This window comes from Coptis chinensis, chromosome 1 (genome assembly GCF_015680905.1).
Source record: "Coptis chinensis isolate HL-2020 chromosome 1, ASM1568090v1, whole genome shotgun sequence".
Lineage (NCBI taxonomy): Eukaryota > Viridiplantae > Streptophyta > Magnoliopsida > Ranunculales > Ranunculaceae > Coptis > Coptis chinensis.
Window position 1 is genome coordinate 4498991 of NC_141456.1, and position 16644 is coordinate 4515634.

The following is a 16644-nucleotide window of genomic DNA, read 5'->3' on the forward strand; positions in this document are numbered from 1 at the left end:
AAAACCTTCTAAATGTCACTTAAATAACATAATTATCTCCTATTTTAAAATAAATAAATAAACGAGCCTCCACTCTATAATTTCAATTAGAATCTAAAGAAACCATGCTAACTATTGATCTCGAACGACGAGTTTCAATACTTTAGAAACAAAATCGATGTGGCACGGTTTACATACTTGTATTAGTAGTTGTATATATATATATATTTTTTCACTTTGGCGAAGCCACCGCAGTTAATTTAGCATGCAAAAAAACAAAACAAAAACAATACGTAGTTCACTAATACATTGTTTGTGTTCTCATCAGAATTCGTGTTCATGATTTGAACAGAATGTCAGAATTCAGTTGGATATTCCGGTTTTAAAAAAAAACGGAAAACAACATAGAGTCGAAATATTAATAATTTTAAAATTTGTCGAAATATAGTCAATTTCAAATTTTCAAATTTCCAGAATTCGAAATCCCAAACTATACACAGATTAAACAATTTGTACGTAACACCTTCCCAAACCTACAATCCTAAACACTCAATTGATGGGCTCTCATCCCCACCAATTATATCCACCACTTTTGTACATTATTATTAGAGTTCGGCCATACGAACACATACCTTATGCAAAGTAGATTACAAACTACACTTTTTCAGCTTAGCACTTACCAAGAGAGAACCCAATTAAGGACCTACCAGTATCAAAACTAACACGCATGCCTTGTTGCTGTATGTTCCCAATAACCGCACTGAATGTTGATCCAGGAGGTGGCGTCGCAAAAGCTAAACAGAATAAATTATCGGCGGCTTGATACAAGTAGTTTTATCTGGTAACTCCAACGTTTTTGTATCAAAATGAAATGCAACCCTTGGAATCCCTGCTGGTCTAGACGTTAGATTATAACAAGTATCGAGGAAATTTGCAAACCGTATAGGAGGTGGTAACCCTCGGGTACCTTTAACAAATTCATCGCGCAACATATTGTACACTTGGGGTTGTAACCGAGTCACACTCGTTCCGGAATCAACTATAACTCCACCACCTCCATTCTGGTCTATTGCAAATGCTGAGGGTGAAATTGGTAACATCTTTCCACCGACACTTATTCCAGTTAAACCCACATAATAAAAAGTGTCCATTCTACTATTACGAAGTAATGGAACCGTAATAGCATCATTGGGTATAGCTAATGGGCCAAACTCAAGAGTTGAAGCTGAGGTAGCGGTTCTATCAACTAAACAATAAGAAAATGAGGGGTTGTTTATTTGTGAAGGAAATGAGAGTGATCCCCTGCCTAGTCCTAGTAACCCAGCGGACCCAACAAACAACCCCTGATTAATGCGACCACACCCAATAGCAACGTTTCTAGTGGTGGAGTCGCCAAGAGTTAAGGTTTCCATTACGAAGTCTCCTATTGTCATGGAATTGTCTCCATAATCAACCGTGTAAGCACATGTATTAGTACGTATGAAACAACCGGATGGCTCAAGTTGAGTACATTGTTGTGAGTTACACGCGAGTGGTTTATATGAACTTGACATGGATGAATCAAATAACGGATCAGTTTGCGAGTAACACCCCAGCACAGGGTGCGCATTGTATCCAAGTAATGTCGCTACCAGTATCAATTGTAGTATACAATTGTTTAGGTGGAGTACCAAAGCCGAATCGAGCAAAGTACTCACCACTTCGCTGACTTCTTCCTGAAGTAACTGGGATTTCAATATCCATTGGCTTAAGATCCGTGGTGCCATTTCCATTAATGGCCTGATAGATCTTATTGTTAAGAAAAATTAACTCGAGCAACATCACGTTCGAGTCGATCGAGAGTCATTTCTTTCAAGCTTTTGAATTGAGACTTGTAGACGGCATTTCGAGGATATAGGTTGAGACTGTAAGATGAAATGTTTTGTTGATGTAGCAGGGGTGCGAGAAAGGACAGAAGATGAAGAGAGACAAAGAAAGAAGGTTAGAATAGAGAAAGAAACTTTAATTCCACCATGGTTGATGAGGAGAAGTGATGACTGCGATTGAGAATTTATAAGAAAGAAATACAACAATGACATTAATGAGAGAGTGGAAATATTGGAAATGAGTGTAATGAGATTGAGGGACGACTGACTGAACTGAGTTCCGGTCAATTTGGTGTAGAAAAATGTAGACAAAAGCTCGTGGATGTCATTAGCTACGTAATGAGTTGGTTTGTTCCTGTCTTTATTGGTGTAATGGTGTGTATCTCATGTGGGTCAATTTTTCGATTTGAGCTGCTTGCTCTGCAATTTCCGCGGTTATTTACTGAAGTTTGAGGGGCAATACAGACCTTTAGAAAATATTACTTCTTTTAGAATTTCATTTACCGCTTTTAGGGCCTCTCCAAGGGGGCATAAACGGTATAGAGGAGAAATTTTATATCCCAAATGTCAAAAAATTCTTTTCAATGGGGTGTTAATCAGTAGTTATAGAGTATTAGTTGATAGAAAGGGTAGAGAATTCTCCTCTCGCTATCAACTAAGAAAACTAATAAAAGTCCGAACGACATTTGAATAGACGTATGAATAAAAACAAATTCTAAGTCACTTGGAGTGTCGTCCCTATCTATTTCTAAAGTCACAATTTAAAAATTTTAAACCTGTCTCAATTTTTAATTTAAAGAGAGACGAGTTTAAAATCAATTTTTTTACACTTTCCAATGGGAACAATAGAGTAGATATTTATGGACTACAATAATTTACAATTGAATAAAAATCCTAATGGCACCTAGGTGGCTTCTATGTGGAGGTGTAATTTTACACCTCCATTGGAGATACCCCTTAGTATTCTTCCGGAGATAAGGTTCCCTACTTCAAGGGTATTCTTTCCTCCGATATGGGTTGACCGCCTGACCAGCGGTTAACCCCATTTTTCTGATTAAACAAAAGTTGATTTCTGATCATGGCTAACGAGAAGGAACAGATGGAGGGCACTGTTGCAGAAAAAACACAGTTTTCTGCATTGGGGATTCCTTTGGGGTTCAATAGTTGAGCAAGCTGAAGCAGAGCCAACGGTGGCTCCTTTGATGGCAGTGAGTGCTCCCAAACAAAACAAATCTTACACGATGGCAGCCAAGACAGCAAGGGTTACCTATGTATGTTGACACCACAACACTACCAACTCCGGGTAGACAAGGCTAATATCTTACTATCTCTATCTCAGGCGGAAGAGCCACAAAGGATTGGAATTCTGTAAATGGGCTTTAGTGGGTAGACTTGATTTAACAAAGCTAACCACGAAGGAAGTTAAAGATAGATGTGCAGAACAGTGGAAACCCAAGGGTGAATGGCAAGCTACACCATTGGGTAGAGGCTACATCATGTTTCGCTTTACTGACGAGCAAGATTACAACAGGGTACAGGGTACATACGTGCTTCACGACCAAATTTTGAGGCTTAGCAAATGGATACCCAACCTTTCCCAAAAAAAAAAACAGAAAATCACTCCAATGCTCTAGTTTAGAATATTGGGAGATTAAAACGCTGTTCTCTTTAGCTCGAGCTGTGGGGAGGCCTATCCATACGGATGAAAACACAACTACCACTCTACCGAAATCATGAATACCAGAGGCACCCCTTATTAGAATCACTCAATTATTCGAATGCAATGAACCAAGAAAACACAAAGGTGTTAAAAAAAAAATACATCCAATCAGAGCATCAGAGATTCGGATTTGATTATTACTTATTAGATCTTTATCTTTATCTGAATTAATAGATTGGTTCAGTCTGACGAGCAAATACGTGACAGTTCTAGCCAAATTGGTTCTAGTTCCATGGGAGTGTTTCAAAGAACCTTTAAATTTTACACATACCTCACAGCCGATCAATGTAGAATGAAGGCTTTCCACCCTGCACACAAACGTAGGCCTGTTCGACAATAAGATCATAGTAAAGACTCTCATTACGATCGTCTATGTTTCCATACACTTAATGCTAACTTTAGTTCATGTACATATATATCACATTTTCAGATAACTCATCCAGCATAATAATCAAAGTCGTAAGCTGACTTGCACATAGATGGAGGGTAATTATAGACATGATAAAATGATAACTGTAACTAGAGTTTGAATCTGCCCTAAGAATTCAAAATAAGACCACCACCATTATCCGTCTAATGGAAATTACAAGCAAAAAAATCAGAATCATGCACATATAAGTTTCAGTTTTCACGCTACGCTCTAAACTTCTAACATTCATCATTCCTGTTGGACTACTTTTCAAAGAACGGAATCATAAACAACTTACTGAAAGCTTAAACACACTCCAGTGACTATGCCGATAATCCTTATATATTAGAGCTCTGTCATGAACTCTTTTTGTTATATTGATCGTGTAATAAAATTCATACATAGAAGAAAGAGAATTGATCAACCATAATATCGCTTTAGTCACTAATTGGGAACTGCATGGGTATGGACACTGGTAAATCAATCATAACTTGGGGCCAGACACTGATCAACCATCTCCACAAGGTTAGGGTTTTCGGCGGCAGCGCAACCCGCTTCTTTATCATTTAACTGCTTGTTTACTGCAAGTTTCAAAAACAGAAAAAAGGTGTGTCATGTAAGCAAAAGAGTGATTTTGCAACCAACTATCCTTAGATATCAAAGACTATTAATACTGAGTAGTTGAGAATGCTCCCAGTGACCCACGTCAGCCCCCCTTTTTTCTCTAAGAATGACATATTAGATTTTTCTTAAAAAAAGTAAATATACGCCATTTTTTACAGATTTCAATTGTTCGTAACCCAAACAAAATAATAAAACAAAACTCTTCACCAGACAGAAAAAAAAAAAAAAAAAAAAAAACAACAAACAAACAAAAAACAAACAAACAAAAAACAAAAAACAAAAAAAACAAAAAAAACAAAACAAAAACCTACCACTTTACCACTTCTTCTTATTCACCGCCGTTACCATGAAATATTAAGCAAGAGCTCATTAATGGAACTAGCATGTTTCTCCCCAACCAAGGTCTTTGCATTTGTTTGGGCTACTCAAAATCCAAAAAACATTTCACCCAACTTATTAAACAAACCGCTTCACCCTTTCTCACTTCCAAATTCCAAACCATCTCTCAAAATCTCTCCGAAAATAATGGCTCGAGCAAGATCGAATTTAATCCTCCAAGAACAAGAAAGAGGGTTGAAGTTTGAAACGGACACCAACAAGCATTAAGAACTCTCTCAAACGTGCCAAAGATGGAAGTGCTTTCACCCGATGGTAATAATCTTTCTTCTCCTTAAAATAAAACTTCAAACTTTATCTGTTAATATATATATATTTTTTGCAGTGAAGAGTGTAATAGAGATATAGCGGTGGTGCTTATAGATATGCACAGTTGCAGCCAAGAATCTAAACTCAAAATGAAAATGGGTTTTATTGGATATCAATGGAAGAAAAATAACTATGTAAGTGCCCCCCCCACCACATATTTTCATTTATAGCTTCTTTGTACTGTGGATGGCATAGTTCAACAATGGGAATATTCTGCGTAGATTGCTTTTGATCTTTGCTTTACTCCATAGAATTGGATGATCGCTTCTTGGTCCGACACCTAAGAAGACAGAGTCGAGTGACGTGAACTCGCCACAAAGGGAGACCGTGATGATGGACCCAATTGAACCGGTGATGAGGCCAAGAGGATTTGTCTGCTTCGCTCTATCAAGAAGATTAAAGATGCGGCTGGCCGCTTCTTTGCCGTTGCTACCATGGGAAGAGGAAAGATAGAAGTAAGCAATATTTTTCATTAGGTATTGTACATATTTTTTTTGAAGCATCCACATATCGAAAAGGAAACTGTTCTTTTTTGTCTGATAGCTTCCATCTCCTGCCATGAACATTGTGGTTTTATATTCGTCTCCATTCCCTACCCTCAAAGAACTAGAATTGTGAACTTTATATTGAGAAAATCAAATCTGAGCAAATACACGTAAAAATTTTACCTATCAAAATTGGGGAACATAATTAACATGGAAATCCAAGATATCTATTTGATAGTTATCAGCCAAAACATTATCTGAAATGCACAAATCTTATTAGACCAGGTCTTCTTCATCACTTTGTGGTTTAACCTTGATAGGATTTAGAGGGGATGGGTTCCTAGAGGAGAAAGATTACGAGTTCGGGGTTTGAGGAAGACGAAGAGAAGCTATAAGTTTGGGGTTATTGTACTCAAAACACAATATTGGTAAAGGAATAGAGAAAAGAAAAAAGAAGTAAAAAAATAACAAAAAAGAAGTTCACTATAATTAAACCTGAAATGTATCCACTATCAATTCGGTAAATCGACACATTATGTACACAAGCTCACACAACATAATTATTAGAAACCAGTACTTACTAACAATGAAAAAGACGGTATTTGTTATTAGACTTCTCATTGCCAAACCTATACAAGTATATGTATATTCTTATTGGCTATAAATTTCTGATGTATATATGAATTTCTAAGGATTCATCGTGATTTTGTTAAGCGTGAGGTTTTGGGGCAGAGTTTTATGCTTCATCAGTTTATGCAGAGAGTGTTGTTGCTAGACATTGTATCTCTAACATCTTCTCTACTGGATATTTAGGTTGATCTAAGAGGCAGTTACTATGATGCTGGAGACAATATTAAGTTCAACTTCCCCATGGCATTCACAACTACTATGTTGTCATGGAGTACATTGGAATATGGTGGGCGCATGGGGAGCCAGTTAGGAAGTGCTAGAGGTGCCATTTGGTGGGCAACAGACTACCTTCTGAAGTGTGCTACAGCTACTCCAGGCAAGCTTTATGTAGGAGTTGGTGATCCTAATGCTGATCACAAGTGTTGGGAGCGGCCAGAGGACATGGACACAGTTCGAAGTGTCTACTCTGTTTCTGTAGGTAATCCAGCCTCTGATGTAGCAGGGGAGACAGGGCTGCTGCGTCCATGGTGTTCCGTAAAGTTGACCCTTTATACTCGAAGTCGCTCCTGAAGACATCAAAGAAGGTAATGCAGTTCGCATTGCAGTACACAGGTGCATATAGTGACTCACTTGGTTCAGCTGTGTGCCTGTTTTACTGGTCATATTCGGGATACAAGGTAAGAAGTTTATATGTATTTAACATATTTTGTCAATATTTATATCAGGTAATTGTTTAAATTTTCAGTCAACTAAGGCACACCCCTATATTTAGGAGAGATGAATTATATTGACGTGTTTGGTAAAATTCTCAATTATAAAATAGTTTAATGGTAATCTATTGAATGATTAATAAAATGATGGAAAAAATGAGTTATATGCTTATATCAGCTATTGGGAGCGCATTGTCTGAAAAGTGAATCAACAAAGCGTGACCCCCCTAAAAGAATACTTTTACTATGCATGAATGCATGATCTATGGAAGACCATTTGAATCTAGAAAACTACTCTGTTTTCAAATCATTCGAAAATGAATAAAATAATGTATCCTGCTCTGTTGGTGCTGTTGGCATGTCCAGTATAGGAATTTGAATTTATATAACAAATCAGCTGAAAACTACATAGGCAATTGTAAAAACTGTTGATATCATTGGAGATACATATATTGGATATGGACAATACTGAGATACATATATTGGATATGGACAATACTTGGATGTCATTCCGACACAAAAATTATCGGCCTCTAAGGATAATTTGTGGGTAAGAAAAACTAATGATCAGTCTTACAAGTTACAAACACACCATCTTGACTGTTTAAACGATGATGTGTTATCGTCAATGTCCAAAATATGTTAGAGACACATAGCTCACAGGAAAGGTTATTCATGCGCCTCTAGGTCCGAGTAAATCGGTAACATACTAACATGAAACTAGAGAGGATAAAGAGCGTGTATGACACGTATCTATGGACTTGGGGAATACCCGTGATTCCCGTTAGGTATGAAAGCAACAGACGGACCGTCAGTGATAGGTTACTGTACCAGCCTTGCCTAATAACGGTGAGAGAGATATATTCGGCAGGCAAGTGTCAGAATTCAGACAGTGTTTCAACTTGAGAAACTAGGGGAATTATTCTTGAAAGTCAAGCCCAAAAAAAGTAAGACATTAAATCTTCTTTCTTCCCCCACCTTTGCTTAAAATGCGCCCATTTTTTTTTCTCTCTCTTTCTTAAAAGCACCTTAGAAGTTAGAAAGGAGACTATATCAAAAAACAAAAAATAAAAGTGGTACCAGGTCACATCCAACGTTACCAACGCCAAGAAAAAACCTGCTCTCATTTCCACTATGGGTGGGATGAGTAAGTGAGAAAAAATATATATATATTTTCACTTTGTTGCAAATTAAACATGGTGACGGATAAGAATTACTTGGGGTATAATTTATTTTTTTCTTTGTTTTGTAGTATAGTGTCAGTACAGTTTTTTCATTAAAGGGATAATCTCAACAGTCGTTTTTCTCAATATCATGAAAGTATTTATCAAGGGAGGGGATAGGCACAGATGCATCCGTACCTTTCCATATAAACAAGACGTATATCCATCAGCACTTCCTTTTAAATTTTAATAATCATTGTTATTATCATCATAGCAAGTGTATTTCTTCTTTTTGGTTTATAATCATTTTAATAATCATTGTTGTGAGAGGGTTTATTCAGGATTTGATCTGATAACTATTTGGTCGAATAAGATGGTCGAGGGCTCTTCGGTGATGGCTGAACTAGAAAATGCTTCATCGCACGAGGCTGAGAGCTGGTTCTTGGTTCCTGTTCTCTCTCCGAATCTGTAAGAATTTATTTGATCAGTTGCATGGTTATGGTATCAAACTGATATAATGTTTTATATGTAGAGGGCTAGAGGTAGTGTTATGGTTGTTAGCCACACAATATCTTACATGCTGATAAGTTGTGGTGTTTTTCTTGGTGTACTTGGCACGACTGTTTATTTTTTTTTTTTTGTTAATTATCATATATATATATATATTAATTAGATAGGAAAATTTACATTGTTTCTGTCACTGCTCAGAATGTCCCGAAGCCACAATGGCGGGGTTATTAACCATTCTTGAGGAACAGGGGAGGATTTTCCATAGCAAGCTAACCTATGGGCCACTTTGTTTCCAGATCTGTTTATCCACAGAGTACAAAAGAGTTCCTTAGTAGCTAATAGGGCCAGAGCCTCAATAAGATATTGCTGAGAAGACCAGCCTATATTTACATTCTTCTTTTTCCAAAAGTTCTTGGGTAGTTTGGGAGTCGGGTTTCCACTTCCATATTCCTATGGTTGAACTTCAAGCTCCATTGGATGGCTCTCGAGTATCCCTCCGCTTTCGGGCTTCTTCTGGTTGTTGTCTTTTCCTTGTTCAGGCCAAGCCAAGCGGACCATATGAGTCCCTAAGCACATAGCCATATGTCAGGTTCTTTCCTTTTGTGAAAGAAGCATCAACATTTAGTTTTAACCGGTTTTGTGGGGTGGTTTCCACAAGATCTGGCGAACAGTTTTCACTCTTTGTTCCCGCAAGATTAAGGTGCTCTCATTACGCTTAAAGAACCTTTGCATAGATAAAGACAACTTAAGCATGTTTGGTCTTCTTCGATCATGGTATACCGAGCATCTCTCCGACCATAAAGTCCAATATAAGTGTAAACAGAATTTGGTCCAGAGCTTACGATTGATTGGCCATTTGGGTGGCGGATTATACCAAAAATCTATCCATTGTTTAACATGAAGGTGTGCAAAGTGTACTAATCTTAGATTCCAAGGTGTTAAGAACCGAGTGCTTTTAGTAAAGTGGCATGTCAGAAGAAGGTGGTGGATAGTTTCCTGTTGCTGTCCACATAACAGACAAGATTTGTCAGGTATATGGAACAGCTGGCCAAGGTGATCACGAGTGGGGACTATGTCATAGTAGCACTTCCATGCAAACAGTGTGGCTCTAGGACTATGAATGTTCTGCCAGAAGGCCAAGTTTGTTTTTGATTGTGTTGGCTGTAAGAATTTGGAACTGAGGTGTTGATATAGTGACTTGACTGAGTGTATACCTCTTTTTGTAAGGTTCCATTGGATTTTATCATCAATAGGGGATCTAGGGAGGTAGATTTGTTGGATTGCCATACTGGTATTATGATCAAAGAGATGGTTAAGAATAGGTATGTTCCAAGTCTTAGTGTGATGGTGGATGAGATCTGACACACAAGTGAGAATGGAATTATTGTTGGGGGTGATTGGGACCTTGCCCAATGGTAGTCCAGGTATCCAAGCATCATGCCAAATGTCTACATCTAGCCCATTACCAATTTGCCATATAGAGTTATCTCTAATAATAGGGAGAACTGTACACATGCTATACCAAAACCAAGAGGAGTTATGGACAAAGGTAGAATGTAAGGCAGAAGTATTGTTGAAATACTTACCTTTCAACTGCTGTGATAAGAAGGAAGATGGATTAGTAATGATATGCCATATTATTCTACTTAAGTGAGCATGATTATCCTGTTCAGTATCTCTGATTCCTAAGCCTCCATTCTTTTTTGATTTGCATATGAATTTCCATGATTTGAGGTACAAAGGGTGTTTTCTGCCTGGGCTCATGCCCCACCAGAAGTCCCTTTGGAGGGCATTGATAGTATTAGTAACTTTATGAGGTAAAAGAAAGGTACTCATGGTATAAACAGGAATGGCTGATGCAATGGATTTAATCAAAACAGTTCGAGCTGCCTGTGAGAGGAGCTTACTTTTCCAGCCAGAGATCCTATTACTAACTTTAGAAATAATACTATTAAAGATCTCTGATTTATTCTGCCCTAAGAACAGAGGAGAGCCAAGGTAATGTTCCCCTATATGAATAGTTCTCATATTGAGCATATGAGTGATGATATATTTCTGATCCTGGGCCATGTTTTTACTAAAATGTATGCCAGATTTTCCATAGTTAATGTCTTGCCCAGTGATCTTACAAAACTGTTTTAAGGCATCAAGAAGCTCAGATGCTTCTTCAAGATTGGCCCGGCAAAAAATGAAAGCATCATCCGCAAAAAGAATGGTTGAGGGACGAGCATGTTTATATTTGTATGTTTCACTCATTCCATAATGAATATTTTGTCGATACTTATATGCAAGTACAAACTCTCATATTGACATGGATGCTACATTATCTTTGTAATGAGAGAAAGGCTTTATCATGTTTAGTTAGCTTTTCATGTGGTGTAAAGTTTAAGATGGTTGTCATTGCAAATATTACACAATGACAAATAGATGTGGGGTAAGAGGGCGGAATAGTTTTAAAGGTGGAAAACTATTTGGATGATGGAAGAGACGGAGTGAGACTGGAGCAAGAGTAATGCTCGTTTAATTACCCCGATAAACATATCAGGGTTGATAAGGCTCTAGATGTAGTCTTGAGAGTGGGGCATCTCTCTCTTATAGGATCTCAGAGCACAACTAGATTTGGTGGCTAATCCCCGTAGAGAATTCCCGCCTTTGAATAGCCCGGTGCCGGATATGAGAGGATCGGGATAGCTAGCACCCGATCACTCCCGAATCTGCCTACAAGTTGACTGCATCCAAGCTCCTCCTCCGCCCTAGCGTGAGAAAGAAACTCAACTTTTAAACAATTTGGGCCAAGATCCTCCTCCAAAGCAGCTTTTTAGGGACCAAACTTTTGTAGTGGGCCCTCCTCTAGACTACTTGCCTCATGTCCTACCGGCCTGGACCTTGATTCTGAGCCCTCCATCTTCCTGGCTGCATTGGGCCCTCCAGAACTGGACCTGATGTGTTACGTGGTCCGAGTTTAAAATTGTCAAATGTTGACTTTAGAAATAGATAGGGACGACACTCCAAGTGACGTCCAATTTTTTTTTTACTCAGACGTCTGTTCGAGTGTCACCTGGGCTTTTTATTAGCTAATAGCAAGAGGGGGAATTCCCCACCCTCTCTATCAACTAATACTCTATTACCTACGGTATAACACCCCCATTGGAAACAGTTTTTTTATATTTGGAGTGTAAAATTTCCACTCTATACGGCGTACACCCCCCAACTGAAGATGCCCTTATATACGGTTATTATATTTTTCTTATTTTCAATTAGATCCTCATTATTCCCCGATTAATTCCAATGACTAGGACTCATCACTATGTGCTCCTAGACCGAGTAGCTACTGATTAACGCTTAAACTACATAGATTAGAAACAAATGGTGACTGTCGATGGGACCAGTTTATATAAGTAAAAGTTATCATCCAACTTTGTCTCTCATTACTGTAATGTGTTGTCCGATAAATTGTTACTAATACGTTATTTATTTAACAGCAAGTATAACTTTTATAGAAAGAGCAAAGTAAATTGATCTGGACGTTGTGAAATCATGTTATTTTCTCTCATTGAAAAGGTGAGTTGTACTCACAACGATGTTATGAAGCAAGCCAGCGAGTGGGCAAATCCAGCTTTTTTAAGAGAACTTTTTGTCACTTTAATCTTGCTGTATGAGGTTATATCTCTAGAAATACTTTTTGAAAATCATCAGAAAAGCCTTGGTGAAGATATTTTATTTCGTTACAGAAAAATCAACCACAACCAAAGTCTATAACTGAGTGAATACCAGATAAAGAATGATACTCTTTGCGAGATTGAGAATATTATGGTTCGTAGGGTATTAATTATTATTGGTTAATTATGGTAATTCACAATTGGATGGTTTGTAAGCTAGAATTTCATGATAACTCCACAATTTTTTATTGAAATGACTATATGGATCGGTTATTGACAAGTTATTGATCAATTTGTTTATACTTACTACTCCTTGAAAAAATCATTATACTTATTCCTCAAAAGAATTAGTACAAAGGAAAATTAATTTCATATGGCAGGCCCGCTATTAATTTTTTATGCTACTGATGCATCAATTATATTTCCGTGGAGGCAGGTCACTCAATACTCTGCAAATGATAGGTAATGCAGGTAATGAGTAATATTGTATTGTAGTTGTTAATAGTACAGTTGATAAAAGTAAAATAAGTTCATCGTGAACTATCAAGTATCTTTAGCGACGGAAATGAGCTCGCTTTAGAAGAACATATCATTTAGGATTCTGCTGTTAGTCTGTTATGGATGTTTCTCACCCATTTTTCTATTTTAAAAGAAAACATTGAAGTTCTTTGTTGCAGGATGGGTGATTAAACCTTTCATTATGTAGACTCTTTCATATGAGAAAAATCTGATTTACAATAAAACTTACAAATTACTTTCGAAAATTTCAACCCTGATTTCTATTTGCCTACTTGCCTTTATAAATATTTTCGACTTTCAATATTTGAGTACAGCCTAATCATACATGGCTATGTCAACTGATGTATTCTTTGTGGTTTGGAAAACCTAACATCTAAAGAAACCTACTTTGCCTATCTAGAATTCAGGGTAGATCAATGCCTTATATTTACCAACCATTGTCAGAGAAAATACTACCGTAATTAATCGAGCTTTTGTACTAAACATGTGTTTTAGTTAGTATCATCAACATCATTATATGTATAACCGAAAAGTCATAAAATACAACAACACATATAATGATATAAAGGTTGTTTATGATTGGTTTTCATTTTTGCTTAAGTAGATAACAATTGTTGGTTGCTAATTGGCAAAAAAAAAAACAAACAAACAAAACAAACAAACAAACAAAAAAAAGGAAAATATATTATTGAAAAAACTATGTAGAGGGTAATCAATCAAATTATATATAAAAGAAGAAAACTCGGGCTTACTGGTTCGAGGAGAAGTCCTTGATGTTTCTCTTTCTATGGATCAGACAACATTTTGAGCTGATACATACTGAAAGGAGCTACATGACCTGCATTATTCAAAGGGAAAAATTGTCACATGCCTTTTAGAATCGGTAGAATGGAGAACCCAAAAAGAAAAATGTAATCATCACCTTGATCAGCTTCCATGTCTAAGGTTGGATCAACTTGTCTAAGCTTCCGGCGAGCTTCATTTGCCAATATTTCATCATGCTTAAGAAAAACAGCAAGCTCCTCATCTTCAGTAGGTTCTGCTGCTGCTGCAACAACATTTCTTGTCCTAAGCAGATATTCTGCTCGACAATATTTGGTCCAAAAGTCCATTTTTGACATCTTGCGAGGAACAAAATTCAGATATGCCTTGTGAACTGTTGGTTTTCAGCAAAAATCTGATGGATGATCTCTGGGGTCAAGTTAAATGTGACTTTGTTGTTCTGACCATCAGCCAATGGTCCGACATCCGCAATCATAGCACTTTTAAATCCCATTTGTTGTTTTGGAGCCTTTTTGACATCAGCAGAGAAGCAACTCCTTTCTTGTTGCCCTTAATTCAGCCGGTCAACACACCACCGATGATAAATTGCTTATGTAATTTCGCAGGTTACTATCCTCTTGAAGCAGCCTTCATTCAAGTTCTATCTCAAGAAGATTAAGTTGTTCATCACCAGATTTTCGAAACCGGTTTAGGATCCTTCTCGGATGATTTGGTAGCTTGAAGCTTAGTAAGGACTTTGCTCACAAAATCACGGCAAACATCAAGCTCGTGAGAACTTCTCAAACTCAAAATGCAACCTCCTCCTTAATAGAAGGATCTATTGTAAGATTTAGAAGCGGCTTGTTTGTGGTTTCCTTCCTTCATAAACCGGTGCTTTTGAATTGAGCCTAACCCCAACATTAAGTTTCACAGACACGTAGGATCATCAAGTGTAAATGAAAATTTGTCTTCCATGATTATAAGCACGCATACGAACACCGGGGATCCTTTTTATCAAGTCTTATACTTGGCCCTCATAACCACTTGCCAAGTTGCCATGTCTTTCTTATAATTGATCCAATGGGGATCAGCCGGAGTTCAACATTATACTACAATCACCACGTAGAACGACGCCAACCACGCTGACAGAGCCTCCACTTCCAAAGTAGGTCCACTATACTTGTAGAAAAATGGTCTAACCTTTATTTCATTCACACACCACTGCATATAGAAGGAAAGATATTAGCAAAACCTATGAAAAATAGTTTTGTATATCTTCAGTTTTTTCCTGTCTCAAACTCGCTCATATAGTACTTTCGGAAAGGAAAGGTGGTGTTATCGAATATCTTTTCCCCGGTTCCTTAGCAAAAGATGGGGGAGGATTTGAGAGGTGTTGCCGTGAGAACAAAGATCTTCTCAGAACTCAGATATTCCACTCACACCACGATGCACACAACAAACATTGTCCTCTTTTGCCCCAGAGTGCTTGCATTCCAAAGAAGATCCCTTTTTCCTCAAACAAAAAGTTATAAAAAGCATTTGTCGCCAAAACTGAAGCCTTGCTATCCTCTTGGAGAAAACGAAGACTATCCCTGATTTTTGCAGCTTGTGCATAGTTATCTTCGTCGATAGCAATCAAGTTCGAGGCAAACCAATCACAACTTATATGAACGTAGAGGCAACCAAACCAAACTAACAGTTGTCTAATCATCTCTCAAGACCAAGGTCCACCATACTAACGGCAAGCTTGTTCCCCTCCCCCTCCCTCCCCCTCTCAAACCTGGCACACACACACACACAGAAGGAAGAAAGCAAAACCATGCTTAGTGCTTATAATAAGCTTACGGGAAATCTCATATGAAAACCTATATCTAATGCACTCCAGAAATATTGGTTGAGCGAGTGACTGGCATAGGATCGAGGCAACCCAACACAACAGGGTCAGAGTGTCAACCAACTTCTAACAATCAATTGTCTATCAGGACCAAGGTCCACATTGGAACTTTGATATCACTAATGTCCAGTGCGATTGGGCAGCAAAAGGGGAAATTGAAACAAAGGGAGGAAAAGAAATACTTACTTGATTTCCGAAATTTTGTGGCTGACCAAGCAGAATCAGATAAAGATAAACTCCTTATGCGAAATTTATTTTGTTTTGAGAAGTGTGAAGGAGAGACAGAAAGTGTTCCATCTTGAACAATTTCTTAGTTTAATTTTGGAAGAAGAGATGAATAAGAAAAAGGGTTTGAAGAGATGATTTTTTTTTTTTTTTTTGCAGAGTTTTGGAAGTGTTTTGTAGAATTAAAAAGAGAGTGTTTTATAGAATTGAAAAGAGAATATGAAAAGAAGTTTTTATCTATTTTGGGTTACCAAATCGGCAAAAAAAGGCATAGAATTACTTTTTTTATGAAAAATCTGATGTGTCATTCTCTGAGAAAAAAAAAAGGGCTAACATGGGTCACTGGAAGCATTCTCAACTACTCAGTATTAATGGTCTTTGATGTAGAGACTACTTGAATAATTACAACTTCTAAAATTATACAGAGGATTGCTAGCGTCCTGCCCTCTTCAGGGGTAGGACCATTCTAACCCAAATACAAACAAGGCAAATGACTTGTTGACCTCTTAGATAAGTCACCACTTCAAACCATAAAAAAGAACATTAGATCAGTGAGTTAACTCCATCTTCTCCAAGTCCAACAGAAAACAACATTACTCCGGTGCTACCCTTACATCGTCAACCTTAAGACCGACCGCCGGAGCATTGGGGGAATCTCAAATTCTATTTATTCAATATCCTTGGTTCACAATTAGTTCACTTTTAATTCCTCAATTCAAATAGCCCCCTAACCTACTAACCACCCCCAACCCTCCTCTACCCATTCTCCACCACCTCAACCCTGC

General features: G+C 37.6%; 1 long non-coding RNA gene and 2 pseudogenes across 2 annotated transcripts; 1 reads left to right on the plus strand and 2 right to left on the minus strand.

The window, feature by feature from the left end:
• Positions 1-488: 488 nt before the first annotated feature.
• LOC147521486 (protein ASPARTIC PROTEASE IN GUARD CELL 1 pseudogene) lies at positions 489-1781 on the minus strand (annotated as a pseudogene).
• A 3948-nt stretch (positions 1782-5729) lies between these two features.
• On the plus strand, positions 5730-8912 carry LOC147521487 (endoglucanase 3-like; annotated as a pseudogene). Its single transcript, XR_015200719.1, has 3 exons — positions 5730-5757; positions 6601-7094; positions 8632-8912. The product of XR_015200719.1 is annotated as an endoglucanase 3-like (transcript).
• Positions 8913-12060: 3148 nt separating this feature from the next.
• On the minus strand, positions 12061-14280 carry LOC147521488 (uncharacterized). Its single transcript, XR_015200752.1, has 2 exons — positions 13901-14280; positions 12061-13816 (listed from the first exon to the last, which is right to left on the minus strand). It is a non-coding gene; the product is annotated as an uncharacterized LOC147521488 (long non-coding RNA).
• Between the last annotated feature and the right edge of the window lie 2364 nt (positions 14281-16644).